General features: G+C 42.0%; 1 long non-coding RNA gene across 1 annotated transcript in view; it reads right to left on the bottom strand.

Annotated features, from left to right (window-relative positions):
- Positions 1 to 223: 223 nt before the first annotated feature.
- LOC140690718 (uncharacterized) overlaps positions 224 to 22,406 on the bottom strand; it is a 79,656-nt gene continuing 57,473 nt past the window's right edge. The window contains exons 5-7 of the long non-coding RNA XR_012065993.1: positions 2,977 to 3,163; positions 2,281 to 2,424; positions 224 to 498 (exon numbers count right to left, since the gene is read on the bottom strand). This is a non-coding gene — a long non-coding RNA (uncharacterized lncRNA). The remainder of the gene's footprint in view (positions 499 to 2,280; positions 2,425 to 2,976; positions 3,164 to 22,406) is intronic.

The raw sequence follows: 22,406 nt of genomic DNA, 5'->3' as shown, positions 1-22,406 counted from the left end.
ATGTGTAATAAGCCGAATGGAAAATGGAGTTCTCCACACAGTAAACAGGCACACAGTGCTCGCTGGTTTTTATGACAGAGCTGATACACACTGATGAAAAGAACAGAAAATAGATGTTAAAGTGTTAATTATTATCTTTGAGTACTGGGACCAGGATAGACCCTTTTGACTCTTTTTTCAGACTTTTATATTAAATACACATTATTTTTCATCTGAAAAATGCATTTTTAGATGTCTAGTACCACACATTGGAAAAAATACATGAGTAGTTACAGAAACAAATAACTAGGAGACACCGCAGCACCGTCACACAGTGTAGAAAGGGCGATCCTGAATAACACCACGCAGTTACATAAGGACCCACAAAGTGAGAGCACCCGCTGTAACAGGACGCGGCTCCCTTCCATTTGTCAGTTGTGTCTTCAGGGCTGAGGCATTTCTGAGCACGGCCAGTGTCAGTGCTGGTGTCTGGATGGATGCCACTGGAGGTGAGGGCACCTGCAAGCCGAGAGGAAGAACAGAAGTAATCCTCTGCTTTTTCTGTCTTGTTTCTTTGTTACTTTTAAAGAGAGGCGTAAATAAGATAAACTGAATCTTCCTTACTGAAATTTCAGTAATGAAGCCATTTTTAAAGTGTTCACAACTTATATTCTGCCTATAACTGTCTTTTCAAAAAAGCCTCATATTTATTAAATGTTAATTAACTCAGTTAATTAACTACATGTTGAAACCTTTTAAAAAAACATGAAATGCACTACGTGAAAGCACCACACATGCAGTGACTAGCTCAGCTGTCTTTACGGCAGTGCAGTCAGCCCCCACCATCCCGAGACCCTGAACTCCTGATGCTGGGAAGAGAGCACGCTGCTTCCTCAGATGGAGAGAAACGGTAAAAGCATTTTCTGAAATCTACAGCACTGACAAAACATAACTGCTTAATCCCAGGCTCCTTTGAGGCTGTCATTTTCCGTTTCTGGCCAACACCCATCAATGAGCAGAACCACCCCATTCCCGAGTCATGGGACTCACGTGGGCAGCAGTTTTGGAGAAATTTCCAGTTATAGAATGTAAACCAACTATACATAAAACTCTGAAAAAGAAAAGATGCAATACTCAGATTTTGGAAGACACTCAAAATATTCTCCTAAGTCTTAGTATTTGGAAAGGCTGGGCTTCTCCTAAGCCACTTATTTATTTCACAGCCAGTGAGCATCTCCCCCAAACCCTGCTTCCCTGTGTGTGCTGGGAGCCTCAGGCACATTGATGCTGTCTATCTTATAAGTCACAAGGCAGAGGCGTGTGTCTCACGCCTGCAACTCTCACACAGGCTCAACTCCGAGCCTCAATTTGTGAACTTGGCCCCATTTTCTCACCTGTTTATTTGGTATCTGTTCTTCTGTAAGCTGCCTGAAGTGCTTCTTGGAACAAGTCAGAAGAATGAGTGGGTAGAGAAATGGACAGATGGACAGGTGAGAGATGGGCAGACAAACAGGGAGACTCCAAGAGAAGGGGAGCAAACAAAATTTCCTATGCAAAACCCTCTTCTAGTCAAGAAGAAAACCATCACGAAGAAGTGTGAAGAGGCAGGTGGCTTAGGACTGTTTCCTGGATTCCATCAAAAGTCACACCACGTGATGAGAGGGTAGAAGTATAAATAATAAAAGAAAAAAAGCATGCATGTTTGAAAAATATATCTACATTATGTACTTTCTAAAGAATAGATTTATATCAGCAAGGCTCAATAACACAATCTTTGGGTATTTACAGAAGTGAGAATCCCATCTCCAATCCGCAAGACATCCCTTCGGAGCACTGAGGGTCTACACGGTGCGATCATAAAGCCATAACCGCAAAAGCTGTGCTATCCTGCACTTACGAGGAACGAGCAGCTGTGCTTGGCCTGCCCACGCGCGTCGTTTACAACCCACAGCACCTCTACGGGGGAGGGATGACTAGCGAGCCCTGTCTCTGCAGGAAAGAAAAAAGTCCGGGAGAGGCTAAGCCGACCTACAAGTTCTCCATTTCACAGGACTTGTCACTCCAGAGCAGGACTCGAACTCGGCCCACGTTTGTAACCACAGTACTACCGTAATTTATGTGCTTTTTGTGTGTATAATACATTTGTTTCTGGCATGAAAGTGTATTTAATAAATGATCGGTTGTCTTGTATATTTCATTAGCTCACAATCTTTATATTTTTGAATTGTACTCTTCCCCTGGAGAAATGAACGGAAAGAGCAGTGGTCAGAATGAGGTGGGGCTTCATTCTTTTTCTGTTACCTCATCTCATCCAAGTCCCCAAGCAGGGAGAAGGAGCAAATGTTCTCTTCATCTTTTAAAGAGAGGGCTCCAGTGATGGTGATTTACTCAACTCCAAAACTAAGTCTGGGGGAAGGGCACATGCAGCAACGAGAGCAGTATCACCTGTAGGAAGGCAAAAAGAGCTCAGGGGATGGCTCAATGGGTCAGCCTGATTTAATTTTAATTGATAATTCAATAACACACTCTAAAAATACTAGCATGCAATGGATTTGCTCTTTCTTGACATCTAGCAAGTTTCCACAGCCGATATGTAACATTATCATGAACTAGTGAAAAGAAGAGTCCACAGACAAGGAAAATCAATGCCACAGGCAGGCTGAAACCCAGGCTGGAGGAAAGGAAGAGAAAGGGCATATTTAAGAAGAGGGGAAAGTCTGGGAAAAAGACATCATCACAAGGACTCTCAAGCGTCATCCAGCAATCATATAATCATTCTTTCAAGAGAGAGTTACTTAGGTCCTATTTTGTGCGAGATTTTACAAAGGGCAAAGAGAGACCACAGCGTCCATGGTGGCAGCAAGTTGCGGGGCTATAATACAATTCTAATCTTGGTACCTTGCACAATTGTCCTCAGTATAAAGGCAAAAATTAAAGTAAAATAATACTATGTAAACCATACACATTGCTGAAATAAATTAAAGAAGACCTAAATACCTGGAAAGACAAACCACGCAAATTCCTGGATCACATGACAATATTCTTGGGATGGCAGTGCTCCCCAGAGTGAAGCACACATACAACGTGGTCTTGATCACAATCCCAGCGGGCTCCTCAGCAATAACTGACTAGCTTCTGCTACAATTCATATGGGAATTCGAGGGTCTCAGTAACCAAAACGTACCTAAAAGAGTAGAACAAAGTGAGAGGACTTGTAATTCTCAATTTCAAACATTACAACTGTATCTACAAGTGAGATTAGAGGCCATTTTTAAGGTATTATTGTGTTTATCCTTATTTTCTAAATTCTGTACAACGAATATACCTGTTAGAATAAGAAAAATAAAAACTAAAGTATCTTTTAAAACATGCACACCGATTCATTCATTGGGGAAAATTATTTTAACTATAAAGAGGTAAACAAATATCTAGTGAAAAAGGACTACTTAAAAACAAGTCTGCATTTACAATTTTCATAAATTGAAAACTGAAAAGCACAAACACATCAAATTTCTAGGGAGACTGGTGAAACATATTAATAATTATTTTCAAAAATTCTAATTGCACAATGAAAACACAAGAAAGAGAAAATCGTGATTGACAGGAAACTGCGAACACGTGGAGAGCAAAGGCCTTGAAATCACTGTTCCTTTAACTCTGCTACTAGCTCAATAGGAGAGGAAATTCCTCACTGAGGGGACAGTGGAATCCCATGCATAAGATAGGATACACAGTACAAACTGCAGTAGTATCGGGAGTGAATATGTTAGAAGAATTCTGAAGTTACAACATTGCTGAAAAACTATAAAAACACTGACAGACAGATTAAAACACACAGTCATACATATTATATAGAAACATGAACTCTGCTCCCATGTTGCATAGAAATACAAACATATTTGTTCATTTATGGGCACTGATTACTTTATCCCAGGTAGAATATTTCAACTAAAACAAATAATCAATATTACACTCCTATTGTCAAATGTACTTGATAACTTACTCTGCTATGTAACCATATGTGTCTAAGATAGATCTAAAATTAGTGAAAAAGAGCTTTGTATGGTTTCTTGAATTCTTCTCAAAATTCCAAGCTTAATTTTAAAAAAGATCTGAGCAGTATTTCTATATTATCTTTTCCCTTGTGAAATGAACAACACAGTCTGTTGTCAAAATTCTGTGCTTACAATGATTCACGAGCACCATATCCTCACAAAACTGCTGGACAGCAAGTCACTATCCAGACACTGTGACCAAATAAATGAAACAGAAGGAAGACAGTGATCCTATTCTGGAGGGCTTATAGTCTGTGTCAACACTGGGGTTTTTACTTGATTGGTTTGATTGGGTAGCAAAATAAAATCAATCAAGTACTTTCTTTGAGCATTCTATAAGTCATGACTGTTTTTAGTGTCATTAGCAGGAAAGACTTAAGCATGACTTGGTTAGGTCAACTAGCAACAATCATCACTGGAGAGTGAGTAATAAAGAAGTTAACTGATAGCAATGCTTCTGCCAACATGAGACCTAAAATAAATCTACACTGATATCCGAAAGGAAAATAAGGAGATGAGGTCCCCAATGAGAAAACAAACTAACAAGAAATCAAAAAATGAAAGTCATTTTCATTAACGATTCCAGGCAGTAGTGGAGCATGGTGGTGAAGATCACAAATGCTGGGGACAAACATGAGGGTCTGAAATCCCACAGCACTAGGTAGATGTGACACTGACATTTCAGTGAAATTTTCTGCATTTCAGTCTCCTATCCATAGACTGGGGACAACAACTGCACCCATCTCCTATAATGGTCCTAAGAATTAAGTTATTTTATATATAAAAGCTTAAATAAAATACCTCAGAGTTTAAATAATACCCCAAAAGCACAAGAAACAAAGAAAACAGAGACAAATTGCAGTTCATCAAAATTTAAAACTTTGCTTCAAAGGGCACCATCCAGAAAGTGAAACAACAACACAGAGGAGAAAATTTTTTCAAATCACTTATCTGGTAAGGAATTTGTATCTCAAAATGAAGAAAAAAACACCCTACAACTCAACAATAAAAAGGCAACTCAATTAAAAGGTTAATAAAGTATCTGAAAAGGTATTTTTCAAGGAAAATATACAAATGTCCATAAAGCACAATGTAATGATGTTCAATAGCATTAGCTGTAAGGGAAATCAAGTCAAAACCACTAGGAGAAACCGCTTCACACTCACTACAATAGGGTATAATAAAAAAAAAACGTAACAAGCACTAAAGAGGACACAGAGGAAGCGGAGCACGCAGCCCTTGCTGGTGAGGATGTAACACAGCGTGGCCACTTTGGAAAACAGCCTGGCAGGGCCTCAGAGAGTTGAACATTTCGTTTCTGACTTACCCAGCAATTCTGCTCTCTGGGCACACACGTAAGAGAACTGAAAACAAATATCCACATAAATAATACCACATGAGTGTTCACGGCGACATTACTCATCACAGCCAAAAACAGAAACAACCCAAATGCGTATCACCTGATGAATGGGTAAACAGTGGGGCCCAGCCATAGAGTGGAATGTTATTCAGCAATAGCATAGCATAGAATAGTGACTAAGGCCACAACATGAGCAAATATTGAAAACGTTACTCAGTGTGAAAGAAGTCAGTCACAATAGACGTTTCCACTTATATGAGGTGACTCGATTTACATGAAATGTCCAGCACAGGCAAATCCACAGAGAGAAAAGTGGCTCCTTGGGGCTGGGGGAGGATGGGGAAGATGGGAATGTCTGTTTATGTGTACAGGGCTTCCTGTTGGGGGGATGAAAATATTCTAAGATTGAATGGGATGCACAATTCTGGGCATAGAGTAAAAACCGATGTACATTTTAATGGGTGAATTGTATTAAAACTCTTCAGAACAAAAGGACCTTGGGCCAGTATCTTCCATAGTAAATGCAAATTGCTAACTTTTATTAGAGGAAAAAGAAACTGCTCTCAGCATGAAAGCAGGAGATCAGCAAATGTGAGTTAACCGAAATTGGACAAGAGCATTTCACTTGAAACAGTGGCTGAGTGTACACGAAATATTCAGAAATAGGAAAATCACCTTGACATCACGAGGAAGCATTCTGTTTCAAACACAGATCAAGGATTCGGCAAGCCCAGCTGCCAGAAATGACCAGAGAAGAAACCTGGTTTATAAAACTAGCACCAGAGACAACAAGGAATGGTGATGAGGAAAGCAGGCGGCAAATATCTGGAACAGTTCACTACAAATAATTTCTCCACCAAAAATTTAAAAATAAAATGAAAGTGATGAAATGCTGTGTTGACATCTCGAGAATGGGCTTCCTTCGGTGCTCGACTGTTCTGTAACCCCGATTGAGAGACTAAGGAGAATCAGCATGGCTCCTGGGGGTCCCCAAAAGACTGCCCACCAGCACGCTGACCACCATCACATCTGCCAGGTTTGAATTGCAGAGAAGAGACCAAGTTCTGAAAGGCACAGGAAATATTGACAAGGGAAGAAAACGCTGAGGTCATTCCTGGGACAGAGGCCCTCTGAGCAGAGGCCAGAAGGCTGCAGGTGAACTGCAGTAGACCTGGGGCAGGAAGGGATCACGGGGGAGCATATCTCAATTCTCTTCTGTCTCTGCCTCCGGTAGGAGAGATAAAGCCTGCATCCTTCTCACCTGGAACTGTGGGTTCTGGCTGGAAGAAGTCTTACTGACAAGGAATGATTATTCAAGGCTCTGTGGAAAAAGTCAAGAAATCGAGAGGGATTAGGGAGCCATCTCCATGAGCCTCTCAAATGCTCCCATATTTATAGGGTATAATCAAAGGAAAACTTCGTTAACAGTTGTGAGATAGTAAGGAGGAAATTCGGGAAAGACAGGATGAGGCAGAGATTGTAGAATACACAATGAGTACAAAGGATTAGTGTATCTTTAGGGAAGTCATGGGGTGAGGGGAACAAGATACATTTTTAGATATGTTCATTAAAAAGCAGACCACCAGACCAGCCAGGTCCTTGTTTTGGGGATAATACATTATCTAACAACACACAAGCCCAGCGTTTATAGCTGAGGGTCTCGGTCCTTGCTTTGCAACCAGCAGAGTGCTATCTAAAACCTCAACTACACAAGCAAAGCATTGTCTCTGCTTTTTAAGGCAAGGAGTCTGGAGTGAGGATGCACAGGAACTTGCTTGTAAAGCAGTATCAAAGCATATTTTTTCTTCTTAAAATTCAGAGGCGACTGGGGTGTGTTACAATTTGTTAACCCAATCATCTGCTTCCACATGGAACCATTATGGAGGACACCCTAGGATGAAAATCCTGGATGTGGGTCTTTTCCTGCCATCTTCAGCCACTCTATCAGGGTCTAGGCACATCCGTGAATAACGATCCTACAGTACCACTCACTCTCTTAACTCCTGGTGATTGAAACTTAATTTTAGCTCTACACAACTTAACGTAGAAAAGTTTCAGCAATAAAAGATATAATATTCCATTTATATCTCATCATATTACTGATTTTCTGATTGCTCTAAGCTGCTTCTACTTGGTAAAGCACCTCATTCTGAAGCTGAATTCAGTAACTTCCATTGTGCATTTCTAGCCAGTTTGGGCTCGCTAACTTCTTTTGGTCAAATATCGATATACTTAATTGATTTCTTTGTTTATCAATTTCAACCAGGAGGAGAGGGAGTGTCACTCTTTTCCTCAGCCCAACCTCAACTCTTTTCCCATCAACTCAGGCCTCCTGAAAACAAAACAAAGTATTTTTTTCCCTTCTACTCTTTCCACAAACCCAACAGGAAACATCAGCCTGGAGAAAGAATTCAACACAAATGTTAAAACAAAAATCTATAAACCTGAAACAATACCATCTCCGAATCATGATACACAATGACATGAGATTAAGTGTGTCAGGCACAAAGCATGAGGGAGCCTGACTACCTGATTTCTATTCTTCAAAGGAAGGAAGGTTTTCGTATTTTTTATTATCATTCTTGGTCATTGTTTCTGATTATGCCAAAAAATAATTTATGAAATATTTATGCACTGCAATAACTGATTTTTATTGTATCAATTTTAGAAGGCATTCAGAGGGGATAGGAAAACCCACCTCTGTAAAAAATGCAAAATTTCTTCCCCTGTTAAGAACACGTATACAAAATGCAACAGAGAATTCAAATTCTTGTGGAGAGGAGCAAAAGACACAGAATCAAATCAAAGTCATTACTATGAGTCAATTTAAAATTCACTGGACAAACATGCTCAATGCATACAAATAATTTTAAAGGCACACTGCAAACCATTCACTTAATGATCTGCAGGCTAGAGGAAGAATTTCACTCTTTAACAGACAACAGAAATCAATAGGGTGCCCCACCAAACAAGGAGCAGTGAACAATCAGGTTTTTAACAGTTCTGAGAAATCAGCATGTTCTAAAGATCAAAATCCAGAAATTTTAAACATTCATTCAAACCACAATGAAAAAAGCACTTAAAGAAAAAAAAAAAGAAAGTAAGCACATAGATCATTGCAACAGAACAATGAGAATTTCTTGTACCGCTAGAAGAAAGAACAGGGTATAGCCTTTTACTTGAAAAGAGACTACTTTTAAAAATAACTGCTAAAACACATTTCATCATTCATGTTGCATTTAAAAATCTGAGGTACATGTATCTGATCAGAAAAGCAATTCTGAGTAATAGTATGTTACAATTCAGTGCCAGTTTGCTTTAGAAGAAAAGAGAAAAGTTACTGTTTCTAATTCTGCACAAAGTTTAAAGAACCTCCCTGCCTCTATCTCCTCCCATTTCCTAAGCTCATGCTCCCTAATCCTTCTGAAACAAGTATGAGAAAGTCTTATTCCCAATATGCCAAATGACAACTGAATATCAATTTATTAGTGTAAATATATGCCAACACCTTGAAATGGAGGAGAAAGGTATCAGAAGTCTATATGGAATTTCTTTCTACCTTCCTGAAATCACACACACCAACGTTCACACAGACACAGACACAGACACAGACACATACCCCCTGGATTACTGGGCACTTCACAAGCTTAGTACTTACAACTTGTAGAAGGTAACTTTGTAGTTACTTTAAAATACAAAACTGTCAGCTTTTGAAAGCCTTCATCATCTGCTAAACCATCTAAATATCAAAGAGACCCAATTAGCCTTCTCTGTAGAATGTAATTTCCCTTGATGGCAAAACAGTCTCTAAGAAGTACTGGATCAAAGATTCGTGTTTATCACTACCTATGATCGTTTTTAAGCACATTAACAGATTCAGAAATGTATGTCTCAAAAAAATTTATTCCTATTGAAATAGTATACGTGTTCAATTGTCTATACAGTGACTAGGTCCCATGATGGTGTTTAAGAGCTATTTTGTGTATAGCAATATTTACCTTCAAGTGCAGAAAAGGAGGGTGTGTATTACTCAGTTGTAGAGCACCTGCTTAGCATGCACAATGTCCTGGCTTCAGTCCCCAGTACCCCCAAAAAAATAAATAAAAATAAGTGCATATTTAAAAATAAGAATAAAGTTATAAAAAATGCAGACTAAAAACCACTGCAATCTAGGTGCTACAATTATATTAAAAAAACAAGTGTTTCTATCAAATATTAACTATATGCCAATCACAGAGACAACCAAAAGTCACACCTGAAGCATCACGTGTGATTCTCAGCAACCCTACTAAGTAGACACGGATGAGAAACCCAGCTCTGCGGATGAGGAGACGGAGCTCGGAGGAGCCGGGGACGCTGACTGTCCTGCTCCCCGTGACACCTCATCAGCCCAGGGCAAGCGCTGACAGAGCTGCACTGAGGGGACACCCAGCTGCATGGAACCTTGGGGCACTGGGGAGTCCCAGAAAACACTAAAAACTTTTCAGTGAAAAACCAGCTAAAATATATTACACTGTGCTGCATCCTTTAAACAGGGAAAGTGACTGAGACCTTTTTGATGCCTCCGTGTCCTTTCTGCCATTATCAGTTACTTGCCCTCACAGTGCGACCAGTGATGATCTGGACCCCATATGAAGTGCACTCAGATGGAAGAGCTTTTAAAGCTGGTTTATGAAGTTTGTAAGACTGTCTATGACTCACAAAGGCGGTCATTCATCACTTCTCACCGGTGTGGACGTACCACCTGAAATCATTCCTTTCTGCTTTTTAAAATCCCTTCATCTACTCCAGACTTTTCAACAGCAAAGAAGTAGCTCAACCACAGACAGTGGACAGCTTTTCACCAAATGGACTCGAACAGCCCATCTGACAACCTGGAAGCCCTTGTCTTCTATTAAACCCACTTCCAGGTACTTCATCATTTTCTGATTGGTGGACTCGGCCTCTGACTGGCCTACTCAGAGAGCTCCCAACCTCACATCCAGGGGTGGGAGAGGACCATGCTGTTGGGGGAAATCAGTGAGGAAGCTGGACATCCTCCAGCCACGTCTGCACGGGTAGAAGTGCCTCAACGTGCTCAGAAATTATACCGTCATCATCCCTGGGCTCCCATGGACTGGTTTCACATTAACCAAGCTCATGAGACACTGATGCAAGAAAACCAGAAACTTAAATTTTTAATGTAACAGAAGACGTGAATCTATGAACCAGACTGAAATATCAGAGTTCAACCATGAGTACATTTTCTCCTCCACGGCCCAATCACAGGCAGGCAGTCACATGACAAGCATGGACAGAAACGGAGCAGGAAGGGTTTCTAGATTAATTCAATGGACTATATTTCTATTATACGAACAGATCTACTGCCCAGAAGTCAATTAACGCCAATCACGGTGCACTCTCCGTGGACAGCGGCAAGACATGACTATGAGCTCCTGTGTAACACTCCTTTCCCTGTCCTTTCTAGGCTAACTGATGCACAGAGGTATAAAGATTCAGGGATGTCGATAATGCTAAACACCCAAAGCCCATCTCTGGGAACCTCAAAACCAGACAGCCAGGGTTTAAATACCAGCTCTGCCAATTACTAGTTCTGTGATTTTGCCAACTTAATTACCCTCTGTGTGCCTCAATTTCCACACTGTAAAACTGGGATAACAATCAAACCTTCCTTACTCGCTTGTTGAGAAGATTGAAGGATTCATTTCTGTAAAATGCTCAGAAAAGAATGTAGCACATTTTGGGTGTTCAACAAATGTCAACTTAATATCAAATTGTTTTACAAGTCTCCCCTCTAATCATCTTATCTGTTTCCTGGCTAGCCTAAGTCCCAAATAAAATCCTTATTTCTCCTTTTACACACTCTTGGGGAGCACCCTTATGTTCCATCCAACCACCTGTTTAAACTGAGGGAGTGGATGTCTCCTAACCACTCCTCTGGGCCATGGAGGGTTCTTCTCCCTTCACACCCCTGGCCCCTGGCCCACAGCTAGCACTCATTACACTAACAGAGTGAGGTGTGAGTCCGGGGAGACAAGCAGGGCATGTGAAACCCTTCCTTTCACTCCAGTGTTGGTCACCATTGGGAAGCACGCGGGATGCTCAGCTCCATGTCAGGAAAGCCCTGTGCATGAAAGGGCAGGTCTTCTCAAGGGAAGGCTCGCTGTGGCCCAGAGCTACATGGGACAGGGTGAGTCTGTATTTCTGGGACACAGTATCATGACACGCATTTTCCCACAGCCTTGAAGTTCATGGAGAACGTGGCTTCATCAGTAACAAAGAAGACATTTATTGCCTGTATACTCTTTTGTGTCATCTCTCAGTAGGCTGCTGGAGACAACATATGTATAAGTATTGGATCTCCTTAAACCCCAAAATATATGAAGTAACAAATAATTCTGTGGCTTAACGTTGGTTTAGGGCGACTGTGTAACAGTTCTGACTCTGCTGATGCTAAATTATGGGTATAGGAACTATGGAACCTCCTCAAATATCTTTCATCATAAAACCATCTCTTCTTATTTTCCTGTTTCTTAGTAATTGCCAAAGACTCTCAAATGATGGCTTCACACAAAACAGCAGCTAAAGTTTAAGAGCCCTCTTGACATACACACTGTGGTAAACACTGCACATAATTTCTAATTCTCACAATTCTACAAATCAGATACGAATGTCCCCATCTCATAGACGAGGGAAAAACTCAAAACGAACTGACTCAGGCTCAAGTGGTTCAGTGGCAGCGCGTGCAGGCAAACCATATCAAAAACTACACCCCTTCGTATATGTACCAAATCTCCTACCACCAATTAACACACAGCGGCGGGGTCAAAACTCAGGGAACTCAATACACTTTTCACCTTTAAGGTCCTCCAGATGCCGCTTCTAGCTCTTTTATAAAATCCCGGCTCACTGGTTTCTAACACTAGAAGAAAAGCCCGATTTTGCTATTGTTTGCACAGCAAGTCTGAAATGTTCACAGTGAGATGACAGAATAAATCTAAGATATAAGCAGAATAACTTTTCCAGTTAGACAGACATAATGGACATTGGGCTATTCTGAAGCATTAAGTAAAGTAATCAAAATAAAATAAAGTTATTTAAGCCTCCTTTTACAAACAGGAAAGTTAAGACTGTAAGTAGGTGCAACAGTGCCACCTATGGGTAAAATGACCTTCCAGGTTACCAGGAAAGATGCAACACAAAAATTGCCTGTAGGATCAGTAACGAGAATCAGATAAATAAAACTTATATAGCACATGCTGCACTTTGATTCGGGGGAAAGGAGGGATATTCAGTATTTAATCTGATATTGCTAATACTCCTGAATATAAACAGAAGATATAGGCTCATGGAAACTCATCTTAGAAGAGGAAAGAATCCAGTTCAGCCACTTCATTTTACAGGAGGGGAAACTGAGACATGGGATCTGTCCTCCTGGCAATCAGCAGCAAAGTTCTCCTATGCCTCATGTCTTGCACTGTAGCAGAAACCAACAGATCTGTACTAGGCCTATATTCATAAAATTCACGTTTGTATTTTTCCAACAGTAGGTTATCTAAGTATCTTGCAAAATACTAAAAGAGCCAGGATATCATACAATTTTGTTGCCATACAAAAACATTTATTTACATAATAAAACAGCATGAGCTTTATTCTCTCTATTAAAAAAGTGACATGTCAAATCAATATTTTGATATTTTAAACCTGTTAAGAATGTAGAAAAAAATCAAAATTTTCTTTAATCACAAAATAGAGGAGCTTATTCCCTGAAAATGATCAATATGGATTTTACTAAACTTAACGGATCTGGTCAGAATCCCACGAATTTAAATGTCTGAGTGGATGGTTACACGGCAACATAAATTCTGATTTGTAACAATACATATTCTGTGTAAATAATCTTCAAGGTCATCTGATTAAGGCAATTTAACTAGTCCCTGTCTCACTAGAATGATACAGATTTCATTAAAACTTCATACTACACCAAAAAAAAAATGAATCCTTGTTACTTTAAACCATATTCAAATATATCATACAAATACATATTGAATATGTATCAGAAATAAGTGACACTCTTTAGTATTCAGAGTTGATCCTTCTAAAATATCTGTCATTGTGACAGCACACCTTTATTAAGCACCTCTTGGGTTCTTTGTATACAAGGCATCTACCTCTCACAGTCAGACAAATTAAACGATATTACTCAAATTTCACAAATGAGGAAATGTACTTAAGCCATGAAAATAAAGTACATATTCATCAACAGGAAAGAAAAGAGTAAAGACTTTTCTTACAATATTCACTGACAATCTTTTCTTCCATATTAAAACTACATAAAACCAATTCAGTCTTTGTAAGTATTTCTGTCAAAAAGGGCCACAAGAGAAAAACAAGCAACATCATTAGCAGTGGTTGGACTTTAAGAGCTCACTTCTCTTTTGCACTATAATTATTTTTAATGTTATGTTTTTAGTGCTTACAGAGCACTAAAATAAAAAAAATAACTTTTTATGTAATTACCTGAGAATTGAAAATTTGTGAAAATGAACAATTTTAATTTCTGCCACTCTGTCTCAACTTCTCAATGGTGTCTCTCCTTTCAAGGCCTCATCAGTCTGAGATCACTAAACTCGGCCTTTTATGGAGTCACAGGTGTTCGGGTAACCACTTAACGGGAGGCTGATAAGAGGAGCAATTAAGAATGCATTCTGTGCAGCCTGGGTTCCAGCACCGAGCTAGCCACAGCCTGCTGCGTGTAATTTGGGACAAGCTGCTCCATCTCTCAATCCCTCAGCTGCAAAAAAGGAGACACTGATACCTACAATCAAACACCTGCTATGAATTAAAACATGAGGAAAACATTTTAGCCTTAGGTAGGTGTCCACTCACAGTGAGTTTGGTCATTATGATGATGAGGATGGCTGTTAACAAATTAAGCTAGACCAAACAGGAGAAATCCCCTTAAAGGAGAAACATTTTAAGTCAATGAGCATTTCTTTTTGGATGAATTGTAGAATATTCTAATGATTTTTTAATAAACCAAATTTTGTCCATTAATTATAGATTTACAGGTTCATGGACAAGTCTCCAGAAAAAGAATTAGAGGCCTCTTACCTCTGTAAACTAAGAAAGTAAATTTTAACAAAAATCACGGAGGAGATTATACCTCATTTGGGAGAGTAAGTGCTTAACATGCATGAGGCACTCAGTTCAGTCCCCATTAACTCCATTTAAAAACATGGTTTTTTAGGAAATGGAAAATTAAAGCAAAAAGATGGAGGAATACAGAATTTTTTAGAGACTCATCTCAGATTTAAGATGGGGAAGAAACCATCCATTTCTCTGAAGAAATCTTGAGGACTATGTAAACTGGATCTGAGATGTCTAGTCCTTTAACATTATTCAAGAATTCATATTACCAAGTCTTAAAATTACCTGATAACGCACAGTGGTGATACTGATCATAACAGCTTCCATCACGGATCGAGCTCTGGCTAGGACTGCTCTGTTCTGACATCTCTGCCCCTCAGGCCTCACCAGGCTGAGAGCACTAAATTCGGTCATTCAAGAGCATCTTTTGTAAGTCCTCCATTTGTGCTTCTGACTCTCCCCTCACCAGCTCCTCTGAGGGAAGCACTGTTATCATCTTTCCCACTCACAGATAAGGCCACTGAGGCACAGAGACTAAACTCGTTCCAGGTCACATTAGCATTAAAGGAATTCTGTATTTCTGCTGTTTGCTTTTGACAAAGGAATCTGAGATATCAATTCAAGGCAGACTGTTAAATAATCAAGTCTGTCAGGTCTTCACCTCAAAGAGCAGATACTATAAATTCCTGATGTAGGATGAGGCTGCTGCCACAAACTGACTCAGCTTGAAATTAATATCCAAGATGAAGCAGCGGATACACGTAAATATTCACGATTGTCAACTCTGCTCACGGGTCTGGGCCCTTCACTGCCTGAACGGGGGTGCAATCCCCACCCGTGTCTGGGAGAGAAGCGCGGCTCTTCCCCGGCTCACCCAGGCTTCACGGGGTATTTCCCCCCACAGACTGGCCTCAATGATTAAAAGATCTCAAGATTTTTACACCATGCAAATCTAAAAGACATTTCTGCAGATGGAGCACTTTCTCAGGCTTAAATCTTTTTTGCCTACACTCAGCCAGGGGGAAAAAAGAAACATGACTCTACAAAGTCTCTGACCCGCACCACTCACAGGAGTAGAATGGCCAGAGCAGAAGATGATTCTTCACATTGCAGGATGAGAAAAAAATAAAGATGCCCCGACAACAGGCACTCCCAGAGACAGTGCTCAGAAGTCTTCTGCACACTCACGGTTGTGCAGCCCTCATCACCTTCTATTTCCAGAACACTTCATCACCCCAAAAGAATCCCCCTGTCACTAGCAGTCACTCCCTAATCCCCCTCCAACCAGCTCCTTCCAACCATCACCTGCTCTCTGCCTCTGCATGTGCCTATTCTGGGCTTTTCATATCACTGAAATCAACAATATGTGGGCATTTGTGTCTGCTTCCTTTCAATTAACATGCTGTTATCAAGTCTTGTACATTTTGAAGTGGTATCAGCATCTCTTTCTTTTTTTTTTTTTGAAAACTTTAAAGATTATTAAAAGGTGGTAAGTACTATCAAAAAGAGTAGAGTGGAGCATAAGTGATTGGGTTTCAAAGGGAAAAGTGTGGGTTGAACAGTCAAAGTGGACTTCCAAAAACAGGTGGCCTTTTTCATTTTCCTCTTTTTTTTTCTTTTTTATTCACTCTTACGTGTGAATAATCTTCCACTATATGGAGATACTACATTCTGTTCATCCATTCAGCAGGTATTTATGGACGAGGCCAGAAAAATGAGTGTAAGAGGTGACTAGCATGTATGGCATTGAAGCAAAGGGCAAAATGTGCTTTCAAAAAAATCCAACAAAGAGAGGCACAAGGAAATTCAGTCTGTTTCTGAGAAAAGTGCTTGCTTGCTTCAGCAGGACTACCGTGCAGGGCTGGGGTGGATATTGGCAGGAGTCACGGTGAGGGAGTCAACTAAGACTCCCCACTGCAAGCAGCTCAGCCAATCCTCCTCCCTCATCCTGTATTGTTAGAGAAATGTTTCTAGGTTACTCTTATTTCAAGTAATAGCATTTTAACTGCACATCTGATCATCTCCATCAGACCACATTATCTCCAAGCCACAGAAAATCATTCACTGACCGGAGCAGCTCCAGGACATAAAGGTGAATGATCAGGGAGTCCTGCAGCATTCCAGCCTGCAGGCACAAACCCCACATGTGCCCTGGTGATGTCCAGAAAATAAAATGCATGGAAATTTCTCACTGCTGGCACACGACATCTGCCCTCAAATTGCCCCAAAATCATGCTGGCAAAGCACTACTCAACCCTCTCACTATAAAAAACCCAAAAAGCTAAGAAGGAAAATTTAGGCTCTCCCATTGAAAACCAGCAACCATCACTGCCAGTATCTGAGCAGGAATGCTCCTGACTTTGAAAACCACTGCGCAGATACTTTTCAAACGTGAAACTCATATATGTATTCCATGTAGATGATATTGCAGTAGGATTTTTCGTTTCAAAATTTCCACTTGCAACATTAGCACAAGAAAATTTATGTTTAGGCTTTAAAAAAATCATTTATCCTCCACTTTCTTAGTTTTGAACTTATTATTATTTTATAAATGGAGTTATGCTGTGTATTATAAACCATTTGATTTCTGAAAACAAGACCTTTATGACCTCACTATTTCAGAGCAAACTTTAACGATTCTTTGAGAGGTGGGACCTGGGGCGCTCACTAACAGCTCTTTAAATACTGACAAGGATGTGCTATTAAGTAATGCAAAGGCTCTAACTTCACATTAGCTCAGAAAGCAAAGAAACCACACCAAAGACTTCCTTAAATATTTTATATATTTGTATTCTTTTGAATATTAAAATTCTTAAAAGAGGATTTTTTGAAAAAGACAACAGCTGTTTTAAATTTCCTCTCACCAAGAAAGCAATCTTTATCAAGAATAAAAACCCCTATGGAAATCGAAATGACAGGACGTTTCTAGCTAAGTGAACATCCAGATCTGAACACAAACCTATATCCAATCAGATCTCACTCGAACGAGCTCAACAAAGTCCTGGGCAACCCTGGAAATTAGCTCTTTTGTTCCAAATGTTGGCTGAGCTAAGATCATCAAACAAGGAAGGGAAAGAGAGAAGACGAAAGTCCACCTGTCAGCCTCCATCAGTTTTCTTCCAGCCACAAGGTGCCTCAAGGGCGGCCCCGCTAACAAGCCCCCCATAAAGAAAGCCGGCATCCACACTGCCCCTGCCGTCCCCAAGTAGCCCCGATGCCCATATTCCAGCCTGTGAATGGTATTCTTATGATCCCCCAGTTGGTGGAACCCACCCCCTCATCCCCGCTACACACACAGAGCCACGGCAGCCTTCCCAAATCACAAATTTGATTACATCAACCCCACTTCGAATGCTTCAGAGGCTCCCTGTTAGAGTTTTAGCCCCACCCCAGACCCTGCTTGCCCAGCCTCACCTCAGTACACAGGTTCCCAGTGACCTCAGGGGTCCCCTGACATGCTCCTATCTCTCACTTGCCTCCAGGCTCATTTTCACTGTTTCCCAAGGAAGCCTTCCCTCCCTCCAACCTCCACAATTTGTTCCTCTCTTCCTAGAGCTTTCTAGGCTAAGTCAACTTCTGACAATGCTAAGCTCTCAAGAAGCAAATACATTTTGCTTATTATCGTGGCTACACCCTCTCTCCCCTATACTCACAGAAGTGCACGTGTTATGAATAAATGAATGACAGGTTGGATCTCAAAGGGACAGACATACCTGCTCTCGCCCATCCCGATCCTTCTGTCTGTAGAATATCAGAAGCAAAACCTGAAGTACCTTTCCTGAGGGTCACTTTCTGTTGACACCCTTCACTGCCTACTGTGTCAGTTCTAGTAAAACTCAACTTCTTCCAAAGCCCTACACCACGGACTGTCTCCAGTGTACTCCCGAGCAGGGGCTCCCTCCACCCTGGACTGCACAGGGCACTCTCCCCGGGTCCCCACGCCAAAAGCCTCCAGGCCTCTGCCCGGGCTGCACCTGCGACCTGAGCCACATTCTTGACTCCTTCTCCTGGCTGACTCTTACTCTGTCCTCACAACTGAATTTAGAGCCCATTTCTTCCAGGAAGTCCTCTCTGATAATGTCCTTAAGTCTTGTCTGGGCTCTATCTATAGCGGCAATATATGGAGACCAACTGGGTGCCTGCTCCTAATAAGACCACGAACCCTTGTGGGCCACGTGGGAAGGAGTGAGAGATTACAAGACGGGTGGGGGAATCAAAAAGCAAAAATCACAGCCCAAGTCCCAAATTCAAGGATACTTTCTCAGAAAAAAGTATAAACTATTTCACACGTGTGCAATTTGGCTACTATTTTTGTGGCTTGTGGACAGCAAGAACTTGGTGTTCTAGTCCAAAACCTAGGTTACATGCAAAGAAATGTATATATTCATATCCAAAGGAAACAAGAGCTGCTCAACAACAGTTTGCAGTTAGAACTGAAAGGAAATTTGATAAAGGCAATCTCTCTCTCTCTCTTCTTTCTTTTCTGGAATCATATAATTTTAGAAGTATTTGCGTGACTAACAGATGGCTACAGCCCGTGATTTTGCACAGGAGTGTTTGGGGCTTAGGAAGCCCAGATTAGATTCACTCTGTAAATGCAATCACACCAACACACTGATAGGTGCCGTGGTGGTGAAGCTGATGTTCCAAAGCAGGCAACCTTATTCTGTAAGAGAACTCTAAATAGAAAGCAAGAAATGCAATGTCCTATACTGAATTTCATTTGCTATATGGGTCATTAATTGATAGTATATCTTGACTAATGGAACCCAAAAATAAATTGTCAACGTCGGATTTCTTCATCTGACCGTTTTATGCTAACTTTGGATATTAAACACTCACTCCATACGGAAAGCTCAGGTTTACGCTGCAGCACAGTTACATCCCGCGGAAGAAAGCTGACCAAGGGAGAACTGGAGAGTTTCCGTTCAGAAGCTGCAGAGTCTGGTTTTGCACCTGTACATCATTTGCAACCACGTCATCTTCAAAGGAGTTAGACGTTACCTCTGTGGGGCGAAAAGCACTGCGTGCTTCAGAATCATCAAAGAACGCTGAGCTTTGTGAAACAGTCCTGAGGCACTTAAATCATACTTTTTCTGAAAGGCTCCAAAACTGACCCACTTCACCATTCCAGGTATAACAGGGAAGTACTGGAAAGAGTAGAGAGAACATGACCTTGAAGTCTGACAAGGCTCTGCTTGAATCCTGCTACAGCATTTACTAGCCGCTAAACAGACCAATTCCTTAACCCCTCTGAGAAGGCTTCCCAATCTGCAAAAGGGGGCTGCCACTGCCCACCTGGGAGGCATGGATGTGAATGCAACACGCAAGTAGGGAGGCCGACTGGTACCTGACACGGGGCCTGGCTAGTTTCCCTCCGCTGCCCTTCTGCCCCTTTAAACTTGCACTGTTCCCCCGGTAACGATCAAGCCCCCGGAACAGACTGCCCGTATCTTCTGTGTATCCCTGGATACATGCCTTACCCTTAGGAGGCCAGAAAAACAACTGCCTCCTCCCAAGTCACTAACAATGTTCTTAAGAGTCTGGGTATATTTAACTCTATTTTTCAGGGAGACTACTCCAGAACTTTCCAAGCACCATTCTCCAGGTTGGCTCCCCTCCCTTTGCCCATCCCTTCTCACCTCAGATCCTCTGTCTGACTGCCTTCTGTTCATGGGAAAGAGAGTCCGGTAAGGTGGGGACTCCCTAGGCCTCCCTCCCTCCCTCACAGGTGACTGTGACTACATTCTCCCCACTCCCCACTCCAACTTCAGCTTCTGAGGACTCTACTCTCCCAGACCCTGCAGCCTCTGCACCTTCCCAAGACGCACATGTGGCCATGACCCTCCCTGCAGATTTCTTCCTGGTTGGCCCTGCCCACCCCCTGGCCCCTTAAGGATAAATAGCATTGCTCTGAAAATGGCAAATGCAGCTAACTGACACACCAAAGCTGCATGGTCTGGGCTTTCCTCCAACCCAGGCACAGCCCTGCCACCCCTCAGCCTCAGTCTGCAGCCCTCGAGAAGATCTAATTCACATGCAAGGCTGTGAACACCAGCTAAGAATGACGACTCCCAACGTGTATCTCTAGTCCGGCTCCTTCACTTGAGCCCCAGGCTCATCGAACCGAGTGCCTCTTTGAAGTCCTAACTTGGATGAAAAATGGCATCTTAAAAATGCCTCATGTCCACCATTTACTCTGGAATTCGATTCCTGGCAGGTATCTCCCAGACTCCCCATTTTAGTAACAGCCCCAGCACCCACCTAGTTGTCTGAGGTCACATTCAATTTCCACTCTTCCCTCCCCCCGGCCCTGCCCTGCAATCAGTCCTGTTATTTATGACAATAGGTCCATCTCAAGTGTGGTTCTGCAGGGACCATGGTCGGAACCCCACAAGCTCACAGCATGGTGCACTGAATAACAGTCCTCCGTAGGGTGCTCCCCGGCGGGGGAGGCATCTCCTGCCACTGGCCACCTCAGAAGGCACTGGATTCTCACACAGGAGGCCCAGGAGAAGGGAATCAAGGTTCTCCCGTGGTCTGAGCTTTGAAGGGCCCGAGGTCTGGGGGAGCTCCTAATTAGCAGACACACTTGAAAGTGAGCAGATGAGGATGTGGGAACCCAGGCAAGGCTGTTCTCACTCCAACTCCTGGGCTCATGGGAGCCACGGGAAAGGCCTGTGTCCAGGGTACAGCCCGGCCATCACAGATCCCAGCCTGCAATTGCCAACCCGGACAGCCTAGAATCCATCTACTTGCGACACTTACTTCTGTTCTGTTCCCCACCCAGAATGTGATGGACTCATTCAGATATTCTGGCCTGTCTCAAGTGAGACAAATTCAGTGAAAAATGAAGTGTCCACATTTGGACCAGAGCATGAAAGGAGAAACAAGGCCTCATGGTCAGCATGATGGTGGTGGCCACACCCTTCCACCGGGTGAGAAGAACCATGGTGACGGTGAGAATCCAAGGTCCTAGGTCGGCCAAATCATCTTCCTTCATGGTTGTCTGGGGTGTTGGAGACTGACTACCACAAACTAATGACACGGCCGTCAGTGGTGAACGTCAGCTGCAACAGAAACGGATTCAGCTATTTACTACCAACATGGGTTAAAAGTAAATCCCTGGGTAGGAAGGTCTGCACGGCTGCTGAGGCAAACCACAGACCCAGCTCTGAATGCCCACTGGCTGAAGCAGAGAGGAAGCTATGGCCCTTTTAGCTGTCCCTGTGTCCAACAGATCCAGGTGAGCCAGCTACTTAGGAGAAGGCCATGTTGTCCTGATACTCAGAAAAACCAGCCTCGTAAAGGGAACAAAATAGTGGCATGGATTTTAGACCCAATTCGGCCCCTTTATGAAGGCAAAGTAAAGTAAATGGCACGGGGAAGTTGAATGCAAAAAAAAAAAATTAAAGAACCAAACGGTGACTGCTTCCTCCAACAGCGTCCCCTGCAGATGCTCACCCCCGAGCCGGCCACTTCCTCACCAGTGACCACCGGCCAGGAAGCGCCGTCACGCACGTCACACAGTGACAGCCAGGAACCTCGTGCCGAGCACATTTGTATAAAAGCAGGAATCGTGCAAGTTGCCGCAGAATTTGACTTTACAAGTTTAAATACTCCATGAAAAGAATCCCTCAGCAGCCGCCTAAATCAATTCGCATCTCACTTCTTCAAAACAATGAAACAAATTTAATAAGGGCGCATTTGTCACCAAATAAAAAGAGGACCAAACAGGTTCCTCAAAGCAAGGATTTTAACAGGTATCAAAAACCAGTGGGTAATGTGCAAACAAAGTAAATATTCCAAAAATTAAGAAAATACAAAATGACGAGGATAATACATGGATCAAGACAGCTGTT

Source organism: Vicugna pacos, chromosome 31, assembly GCF_048564905.1.
Source record: "Vicugna pacos chromosome 31, VicPac4, whole genome shotgun sequence".
NCBI lineage: Eukaryota > Metazoa > Chordata > Mammalia > Artiodactyla > Camelidae > Vicugna > Vicugna pacos.
The sequence above is the reverse complement of the archived record's forward strand: the minus strand, read 5'-3'. Positions and strand labels throughout refer to the sequence as shown.